The sequence below is a fragment of the Hyla sarda genome, chromosome 8 (assembly GCF_029499605.1).
Source record: "Hyla sarda isolate aHylSar1 chromosome 8, aHylSar1.hap1, whole genome shotgun sequence".
Lineage (NCBI taxonomy): Eukaryota > Metazoa > Chordata > Amphibia > Anura > Hylidae > Hyla > Hyla sarda.
In genome coordinates, this window is record NC_079196.1 from 32,982,445 (window position 1) to 32,993,496 (window position 11,052).

The 11,052-nt window shown below is 44.6% G+C and overlaps 1 long non-coding RNA gene across 4 annotated transcripts; it reads right to left on the reverse strand.

Moving 5' to 3' along the window:
- Positions 1-1,303: 1,303 nt before the first annotated feature.
- Positions 1,304-9,654, reverse strand: LOC130284258 (uncharacterized). 4 transcript variants are annotated; one of them, XR_008846955.1, is made up of 3 exons: positions 9,123-9,654; positions 1,548-1,661; positions 1,304-1,470 (listed from the first exon to the last, which is right to left on the reverse strand). It is a non-coding gene; the product is annotated as an uncharacterized LOC130284258 (long non-coding RNA). The 4 variants fall into 4 exon arrangements; XR_008846956.1 differs by lacking the exon at positions 9,123-9,654 and adding an exon at positions 5,309-5,402; XR_008846957.1 differs by lacking the exon at positions 9,123-9,654 and adding an exon at positions 4,666-4,706.
- Positions 9,655-11,052: the final 1,398 nt, after the last annotated feature.

Below are 11,052 nucleotides of genomic sequence, written 5' to 3' on the forward strand. Positions count from 1 at the left end.
TATTCGCATATTCTCATATTCACAAATATTCGCTCTCCAGTCGAATACAGTAAATAGTATAGGAACCTTCTTTAGAATACAAGCTGGAAGCAGGGAGGGATGAGATCACTGTGATGTGTTCTGTGTAAATATATAGCGCTATATTCGCCATATCCACGAATATGCAAAATTAGCGAGAAATATTTGATTGAGAATATTCGCGCTCAGCACTAATCTCCTAAAGGGTATTCTAGGACAGTATAAAAATTATACATGATAAATATATATGATATAAATACAGTGGTCCCTCAAGTTACAATATTAATCGGTTCCAGGACGACCATTGTATGTTGAAACCATTGTATGTTGAGACCATAACTCTATGGAAACCTGATAATTGGTTCTGAAGCCACCAAAATGTCATCCAAAAATAGGAAAAAGTGAGGATTAAAGAAAAATAAGTAGATAACTAATATAGACAAAGCAAATCCTTACATATAAAAGGAGGAAATATCTGCTGGGAGCTGTAATCACTGTCTATGTCAGTGTTTCCCAAGCAGGGAGCCTCCAGCTGTTGCAAAACTACAACTCCCAGCAAGCCCGGACAGCCAAAGGCTGTCCGGGCATGCTGGGAGTTGTAGTTTTGCAACAGCTGGGGGCACCCTGCTTGGGAAACACTGGTCTATGTAGAGGAGAGGAGCTTCTTCTTGGGTCCTGTACAGTACACGCAGTGTCCTAAAAAAGTAATGGAGCCGCCCTCACCTGGTGTCCAAAGGAGCAGCTAACCCTGGCAGAGGTAAAGAGTACAGAACATGTAATACCTCCCTGTACTGTAGGGGGCGCTACCAGACACCAGTCAGTGCATACGCTTCAGTAATACAGATGTTTTACCAGTAAAATGCCCATTCTGATTGGTCGGTTCTTCCGGCCATTGACACGTTTCACAGATCTGGACTGTCCGTACATTGTATGTTGAGTCTGGTTTCAACGTACGATGGTCCAGAAAAGACCATTGTATGTTGAAACTATTGTATGTTGAGGCCATTGTAAGTCGAGGGATCACTGTATATAAATATATATCCTGTAAAACACAAAGCATCACATCTGGACAGTGTCTGCAGGTAAGTCCCTGGTAAATAAAATTCCCAAAAGAGAAGGGTTGAGGGGGCTCCATAAATCCCCCGAGCTGAGGCCATTCAGAAATATACGACCCTGTAGAGGGCAAAGCCGAGAAGCAGGATTTAAAGGCTGCGTGAATTGTTTGAACAGGTGCAATAAATACAGGAGAAGAAAAAGTGATAAAAGAATATACACTCATTTTAATAGCAGAACCTCATTACCAAGTATCATAAATGTCAGGCGCACTTGAGAGCAATCATTCAATCCTCATACTGGGAGATTTTTGGATTTTTTTTCTTTTTTTTTTTTCTTCATTCCCTCGTCTGTAAATGATGTCGTTTATAAGAACATGCAAAGAGTCGCAGCATTTTACTGCAAGTAATAATTTAGAGATCAGCAGAGCAGGAATGCAGGAAAGAAAATGGCCATAAAATTGTTCTACCTCTTACCGAGAACAAGGGATGGAGGCAGAAGGGGGCAGCTCTGATATTCCAGCAATTCAGGAGATAAAATCGATACGCAGCTGCGCTCGGCTCCACCTGGTAAATTTTATGTGTGTTAACCTGGACAGAATAGTAAAAAAATATATATATATAAATAAAAAGAAAGAAAAAGAAATTGGTATTTTTCTGCACAAGTAAAAACACTGCGTGGTAACATTTATGGCGGGTAAGAAATAAGAACACTTCAACCGTGTCCCATATGCTCTGTAACCTTAGATCGTATTTAATGCAGGAGTATAAAGAAAAACCATATGAATTCTCCAATACTTATTCATCTGCATTGACAGAATGCACTTACAGTGTCTCCAGATGTAGCAAAACTATAACTCCCAGCATGCCTGGACAGTCATATGCTTTACTGTTTGATTTTATTTTATAATATGTATGGGAATGTTAGTGTAGCATGTGGTATGATGTATAACTGAGAGCAAGGTTTCCCAACCAGGGTGCCTCAAGCTACTGCAAAACTACAACTCCCAGCATGCCTGGACAGTCATATGCTTTACTGTTTGATTTTGTTTTATAATACGAATGGGAATGTTAGTGTAGCATGTGGTATGATGTATAGCAGAGAGCAAGGTTTCCCAACCAGGGTGCCTCAAGCAACTGCAAAACTACAACTCCCAACATGCCTGGACAGTCATATGCTTTACTGTTTGACTTTGTTTTATAATATGTATGGAAATGTTAGTGTAGCATGTGGTATGATGTATCTCCAGATGTTGCAAAACTACAACTCCCAGCACTCCCAGATGGCTGTCCGGGCATGCTGGGAGTTGTAGTTTTGCAACATCTGGAGATCCGCAGGTTGAAGACCACTGGCATAGAGCAAGGTTTCCCAACCAGGGGACCTCAAGCTACTGCAAAACTATAACTCCCAGTATGTCTGGAAAGCCATATGCTTTAGTCTTTGACTTTGTTTTGTAATGTACAGGAATATTAGTGTAACTTGTAGTATGATGTATAGCATAGGGCAGTGTTTCCCAACCAGTGAGCCTCCATCTGTTGCAAAACCACAACTCCCAGCATGCCCAGACATGATGGGAGTTGTAGTTCTGCAACAAATGGGGACACACTGTTCAGAAAACACTGCATTAGGAGTTACAATATTTGCTAAACATATATTTGCTTGGGTTCACATCAGTGTTTTTCATTTCCATTACTCAGTTCTGAGATCCCATTTCATTTCAGTTTTTATCTCCTCTATCCTCAGTTGTCATCAGTTCCACTTAATTTCTGTTATTTTAACAAAAAGAAAATTCCAGACATGCGCTAATTTTTCCCCGTAAAAAATAACGTACATTTACCATACTTTAGTAATGTATCTTTGAAGTATATGGTGATGGATGTAATCTCCACTAACCTCCGTTTTTTTACATCTTTTACATCTATTACTGCTACTGAGCATGTATAGTGGCGGCTCGCGATTAGGAATCATCCTGGTCGTGATTCCTTGGTTGTGTGGTGACACCCCCTGTCACCACACAACCAAGGAGTCATGAACCGGTGCAAGATATACCAGTCAAATCGTGACACCAGGCACCGTTAGCCTATACACGGTCTGAGGTGGAGACAGCTTCTCTTGGGCCAGGCACAGGACAATAAACACATTGATGCCAGGTTACAGATAACTGCCTTTTACTGAGGCAAGTGTAGATGGTATAACACACACAGTACGGAACAGAGTAGAAGGGATGCAGTGTAACCCTTGGGAGCCCTGGTGCCTTTCTGGGACTTATGGTGCTTTTCAACCACTTGCATTAGATTGACTTGAGACTTGGAGATTAAGAGATATCCCACACTGACTAGGGTTCTGCTAGGGTCCAATTACTGACACTGCCAAGGTATGAACTCACCAACTGTACAGGGAACCCTTGCAGAATGGCGGGTTTGATATGATTGAGAGATTGTGTTTCAGGCTTCCCTCAGAATCACCTCACACTTCTTCCAACTCCTTTCCACACTGAAGCTCACATGGAGCTCTGCACACAGCACTAAGCTAAACTTAGACTGGGCTACGGCAACTCCTCCCCCTACACTATATTCAGGGCAATTTGGGGGTTCTCATTGGGCAGACAGGGTCCCCTGGTTACTCTGTATCTCCTTCTTTAAGGTACAGTACACAAATAATGCAAGAATACAGTAAATACAGCAAAGTGCATAAACACAGTAAACAATAGAACAGTGGGCCCGAGGAGATCCACAGCCCACAGGCCAACCTTTGATGCTGGGACCCCACACATGCTCAGGAAAAAAAATAAAACAGAATGGAAATGGTTAAAAAATAACTGAAATGAATTGTGATACATGGATGTTTTACCTGATAATAACAGATGTTAGTGGTCTGATATTTTATATTTAATTCATATTTAATAAAAAAAAAAATCTTTTAATACAACGGACCATCCACATCCACTTAATATCAGTTTCAGATCTTTTCAGAATGGCCTCCAATATGTATCAAAAATAGGTAATTCATAACATATTTGCCCAATGCTGATGTGAACATAGCCTTAAATGGGCACTTTCATTAAAACTATTTTGTGCTATTGCACTCCTTATGGTAAATAAAAAATCTTTCTAAAAAAAAAAAAAGTTTTCCAAGTTTTATTTGTTTAAAAAAGCTGCCACTATGTGTCTCCTTACTTATCCAGAGAACATTTTCCCCAGTCTTTTTCACAGACTTTGGACTCCTGCTGGCCTGGCAGAAGTTCAAATTCAGGAAGTGCTGAGGGGGATGAGTGCAGCCTTAGCCAATCATAGCTCATCTCACACTGAACTGCTCTGGGCTGTGTGTAGCAGAGTGAGGGAGGAAGTTCTCCCCTGTATGGCTTCAGATGATGTCACGCCTTCTGGGGAACGCCCCTTCCCAGTCTGTGAATCTGACTGAGACTGAGCAGAAAATACAGAGAAATATCAAGGTAGAAAACTAAAAAATAAAGGCAGGGAGTGGTTTATAATGATGGGGGCATTGAACTGGGAGGATTATATAATGTAACAAGATCATGAGAGGTACTTTAACAGTTATGACGTAAAACACATAATGGGAGAGATTTATCAAAACCTGTGTAGAAGAAGAGCGGTGCAGTTCTCCACAGCAACCAGATTCACAGATGCCTGTGAAAAATTAAAGCGGCGATCTGATTGGTTGCTATGGGCAACTGCACCACTCTTCCTCTACACAGGTTTTGATAAATCTACCCCAATATATGTCAAGTAACATATAAATATAACTATGAACAATATTAGTCGTTCTATCAAGAGCCTAAATGACTCAGCACTAAATATGTACTGTGGTCCCTCAACATATGATATTAATTGGTTCCAGGAGAACCATCATATGTTGAAACCATCATATGTCGAGTACATATGTCTATGTAAAAATGGTAACTGGTTCTGGGGCCTTGGAACCATTGTATGTTGAATACATATCTCTATGGGAAACTGCTAATTGGTTCTGGGATGACCATTGTATATGGAGTGTATGGGGAGTGTTTAACAAACCAGGGTGCCTCCAGCTGTTACACAACTACAACTCCCAGCATGCATGTACAGCCATTGACTGTCTGGGCATGCTGGGAGTTATAGTTTTGCAACAGCTGGAGGTACACTGATAGGGAAACATTGATGTATGGGGTGTATAGTGTGTATATGTATTGTATGTGTTGTGTGACATCACATACAGTACTGTACAGCTCTTTAAATACCTTCAGGGGGGACAGAATGTCCTCCATTACGATCCTGCCGACTACAGCTCTATAGGAAAGGAAGGGGAGGGCAGCCAGCAGCTCATTGGATGCCTGCAGCAAGATGCTGCAGGCTATTGGCTATAGCGGAACTGGGGGGGCGGGGCTTACACAGAGCTCACAGTGGAAGCCTGAGTGAGTTAGCAGGACAACATGTGAGTAACAGGAGGCAGAACGGGGCACATGGGGCACATTAAACAACTATCTGTCAGTTGCTGAAGTTGTCAGCGCTGTCAGATAGCTGTTTGTACGATGGCCCCGACACACAGCAGCATCATATGTCGATGCTGCCTTCAACATACGATGGGCTCTGAGAGGCCATCATATGTTGAAATGATCATATGTCGGGGCCATCATAAGTCGGGGGGTCACTGTATATACATATATATATATATTTTTTTTTTTTTTTTTTTTTTTATTATTATATTATTTCCTGATTTTATTGGCAGAATTTTATTGGCAGAATTCTTCTTGGCCTGGGAGCATCCTCCACTTTTCTCCTAAATATGTAAGTCCCGCTGCCAAAACAGGAAGGAACAACAGGGTGCATTCACATCACGATTTTGCCATACTGTTTTGCATCAGTTTTTCTTTTCACAGAACGTATGCCCTAAAAACTGACAAACTGTGTACAAACATGTGCTCTGAAATGAAGCTGCGTAGGGTTTTAAACCGTGTGCAGTTTGAATTTAGAGGTCCTGCTGCAATACAGTTATTGTAATAAAAAATGTATACTTTATTTGGTTAACAAACGTGCAATAAAGTTCCAATTGTTTTATTGAAATTCCAAGGAAAGTAGGGGTGGGTTGCCATGTACAAGAAAAAAACGCATCCCAAAAACCGTATGGCACTGTAGACACATACATTTTTCATTGACTTCAATGTTAAAAACGTATTCGATTTTTAAACAGGACACAAAACCATAGTAGACTGCAGTTTTGTGTACGGTGAAAAAAACCGCACAAAACTTTACACAACCAAAAACATACACAACCGAAAGCATCTTGTTGCATACATTTTTTGCATGGGAAGTGTATGTGTCCTGTTTTTCATACGGTTATATACGGTTTTCCTATACATAACAGTATATGGGAACTGTATAGCAAAATCATGATGGGGGAGATTTATCAAAACCTGTCCAGAGGAAAAGTTGCTGAGTTGCCCATAGCAACCAATCAGATGGCTTCTTTCTTTTTTAACAAGGCCTCTGCAAAAGGAAAGCAGCGATCTGATTGGTTGCTATGGGCAACTCAGCAACTTTTCCTCTGGACAGGTTTTGATAAATCTCCCCGGATGTGAATGCACAGAACCCCCTAATCATACTATCAACATAAATGTGTTATTTCAGTCTGGACAAGTGTATTAGGATATGTTCACATGGCGTAATTTCACTGGAAATTTTCCAGCTGGACATTCTGTGGGCAGCGGGCTCCGACTCATCAGCTGACGCTAGGAATGCTCGGAAATGAGCCGTCTCCAAGTCAATTCTTTCTGCTGAGGCCGGAATTTGAATGCGATGCAGTTAGGTGGAATTTCACCTAAGGAATAACCATGTTAAAGGGAATACCCATGTGATATCACGCTGCCCCCCTAATGCAAGTCTATGGGAGGGGGCCATGCCCCCTCCCATAGACTTGCATTAATGGGTCGGGGTGTGACATCATAGGGAGGCGAAGCCATGATGTCACGAACCACCGGACCCTGTATCTTGAGTACTCAGCCACGGAGCAAACTTAGCTCCGGAGAACTAATGACTCAGGGGGCTGAAGGAGAGATAGGGGATAAGATGTCTAGGTGCGGAGTACCCCTTTAATGTTAGGGTGGACGCCCATTCCACAGGTAGAATTTCACTGCTGATATTTGCAACAAAATCCCATTGAAAACAATAGGACTCAATGGAATTTCCGAGCTGAATTTTTCTGCCGGACTTGGCTTGGAAATTCAACCATGTGAACAAGACCTTAGGATACCTTCACACTATGGAAATTTTCTTGTGGCAATTCTGGATGGATTCTGCGTGCAGCACAGTCGGGGGACGTCTCTGGTGACATGTTCAATCTTCTGGTGGAAACATATTCTTCCATCATGGAACTTCCGACTTGTGAACAGAGCAGTAGAATCCATTGGAAGGTATTTCCTTTGGCATAATTCAATACAGAAATATGACTTCTGGAGTCCCTTTTCCTATACATTCAGGGGGCGAGGCATACACACTGTACACCTCCCCTCCCAGTTTAAACTCAAGAGCCAGGCCACCTGGAGGTAAATGGCAATGTTGAATGCATCACAACTACTGCTCACAATACAGCATTGCCTCTAAAAATGAAAGAAACAATCTAATTGTGTGACTGCACCATCCTTACTCAATACAGGTTTCGATAGATCTCCTACACAGTGTATGCCTTGCTGCTCACTACCTACAGGAGCAGGGACTCCTGTTTCCGACAGGAATCCCTGCACGTATACATAGTCTCGTATACATAGTCTCCAAGGTAAAGCATACCTTACTAGTACAGTTGCTGGTCCAGGTATACTGCACCCAGCCAAATGAGTGCATGGCCACATATATTGGCCTAGGTGCTGCTGGCCACAGGATCCCAATATTGTCCAAAGCCAGGACATTATACCAGTCTATCCAGTCTGACCACAGTGGTCTCTGCTGCCACATCTGTCCATACCAGGAACTCTCCAGAACAGGAGCAAATCCCAATTGCAAACCTCTCCTGCTCTGGACAGTTTTTGACATGGACAGAGGAGGCAGCAGAGAGCACTGTGGTCGGACTGGAAAGAACTACACAACTTCCTCTGGAGCATACAGCAGCTGATAAGTAATGAAAGGATTAAGATTTTAAAATAGAAGAAAGTTACAAATTTGTTTATTCAATTTGAAAACCTCTTTTTTTTTTTTTTTTATTCAGACTACCCCATTTTTAGCTACCCTTTAAGAGAACTTATGCGGCCTACCCTCAGTAACATTGATACAGTGACCCCCCTACCTACGATGGCCCCGACATACGATCAGAGGCCATCGCATGTTGAAGGCAGCATCAACATACAATGCTTATGTATGTCGGGGTCATCACATAAACTGCTATCCGGCAGCTGCCACCGGATAGCCGTTTACGGTGCCCCGTGTGGTCCGCTGACGATCACTTACCTGTCCTCGGGGGTCCGGCGCGTCCTCTTCGGGACCCCCTGCATCGTCGGCGCTCTCCATCGTCGTCATCACATCGCTGCGCACGCCGTCTCGTCATCCAATAGGAGCGGCGTGCGAAGTGACGTAATGGTGGCGACAGAGAGTGAGGATGCCGGGGAATCAGAGGCCTTGCTGGAGCGTCAGGGACATCCCGGGGACGCGGCGACATCGATGGAAGGCGACATCCAGGGCAGCGGTGACGGTCCGGAGCGGCGGGGACACGTGAGTATAACCTCCAATACCAGTGGTCTTCAACCTGCGGACCTCCAGATGTTGCAAAACTACAACTCCCAGCATGCCCGGACAGCCGTTGACTGTCCGGGCATGCTGGGTGTTGTAGTTTTGCAACATCTGTAGGTCCGCGGGTTGTAGACCACTGTCCTATACTTTACATTGCACGGATCTCTCAACATACGATGGTTTCGACAAACGATGGTCCATTTGGAACGGATTACCATCGTATGTTGAGGGACCACTGTACTAATAAAAAAAATCACTTGAAAACGTTCTGCTATATACTGCATGAGAAACTGCTTAGTCAGTGCCATCCAGTACACATATTAATCTGATGTCACTTACTTAACCTTTACTGGTTGAATTGGTCATTACACACACACGCTGGTCTGCAATTTACATTAACCCCCGGCCATCACTCTGACGTGTGAATAGCTTCACATAATGCAGTTACTCTTCAGCACCCCGGCCCGATACCCGCCAGATGACTGCATCCGTCGCACTGAAGGTCACTTTTAATGGTGATTAAGTAGTAAAGCGCATTTAGTGTCACGCGAGAGCTATAAGCAATGAAGTGCCAAGTCCTTCTTTCTTCCTTAGTGTTAAAATGACACTAGGTTTGTTACTATGGCAACGCCTCTCAATCAATATCCTTTGATTCGCAGCCTTCTACGGTCGTACAAGGTTGTAGCAGCCATTATTTTACTGGTTACTGCTCTCGGTATTTTGCAGCGGGGAATCAAAGAGATGGAGCTGATCACTGGGATTATCTGGAAGGTCTGTCTCACAATAATTACTGCTATACGGTTGTCAGTCCTATCTCTTATCAGAGGAGTCGGCTGAAGGGCCCGGTAGAAGTGGCCGAGTTGATTGGTAGAGAATGGATCGATCGGTGAGCATTGATATATGTGCTGCTCTGTTCCTCTGGAAACTGTTCAATTTATTATGTAGTGATGTATCACGGTGACAGCGAAGGAGATCCTGCACTTGTGTCCTGCTTTGCATTCAGGTGGTTCTTCAGCCAATAAACCTACTTGTATACTTCTCTGTAGTCCTCACGTACTTCTGGAAGTCACTGACCAAATAGATAAAAGAAAATTCAAACAAATTCACTTTCTAAATTAATATAGATCCCCAGATCTTTAAAGGGTTACTCCGGGGGGGAAAACATTTTATGAGGGTTTGCTCCTACTCTGGACAGTTCCTGACACGGACAGAGGTGGCAGCAGAGAGCACTGTGGTCAGACAGAAAAGAACTATACAACTTCCTCTGGAGCATACAGCAGCTATTGTTACGCCTAGCGCTCCGGGTCCCCGCTCCTCCCCGGAGCGCTCACGGCGTCTTTCTCCCTGCAGCTTCCCGGTCAGTCCCGCTGACCGGGAGCGCTGCTCTGTCTCGGCCGTTGGGGATGCGATTCGCACAGCGGGACGCGCCCGCTCGCGAATCGCATCCCAGGTCACTTACCCGTTCCCGTCTCCTGCGGTCATGTGCTGGCGCGCGCGGCTCCGCTCTCTAGGGCGCGCGCGCGCCAGCTCCCTGAGACTTAAAGGGCCAGTGCACCAATGATTGGTGCCTGGCCCAATTAGCTTAATTGGCTCCCTCCTGGTCCCTGACTATATCTAACCTCCTCCCTTGCACTTCCTTGCCGGATCTTGTTGCCATCGTGCCTTGTGAAAGCGTTTTGTGTGTTTATAAGCCAGTGTACCAGAACTCCTGCTATCTCCCCTGACTACGAATCTTGCCGCCTGCCCCCGACCTTCTGCTACGTCCGACTTTGCTTCTGCCTACTCCCTTGTACCTCGCCTATCTTCAGCAGCCAGAGAGGTGAGCCGTTGCTAGTGGATACGACCTGGTCACTACCGCCGCAGCAAGACCATCCCGCTTTGCGGCGGGCTCTGGTGAAAACCTGTAGTGGCTTAGAACCGGTCCACTAGCACGGTCCACGCCTATCCCTCTCTGGCACAGAGGATCCACTACCTGCCAGCCGGCATCGTGACAGTAGATCCGGCCATGGATCCCGCTGAAGTTCCTCTGCCAGCTGCCGCCGACCTCCCTACATTGGTCGCCCGACAAGAGCACCAGCTGTCGTACTTGACCTCCATGACACAGCAACTCCAGTCGCAGCTACAGCAGCTCCAGTCACAGCAACAGCAGCAACAGTCACAGCTACAGCAAGTTCAGTCTCAGCTTCAGCAGCAACAACCATCTCCTCCGCCAGCTCCTGCACCCCTTCCGCAGCGAGTGGCCACTCCTAGCCTCCGCCTGTCTTTGCCG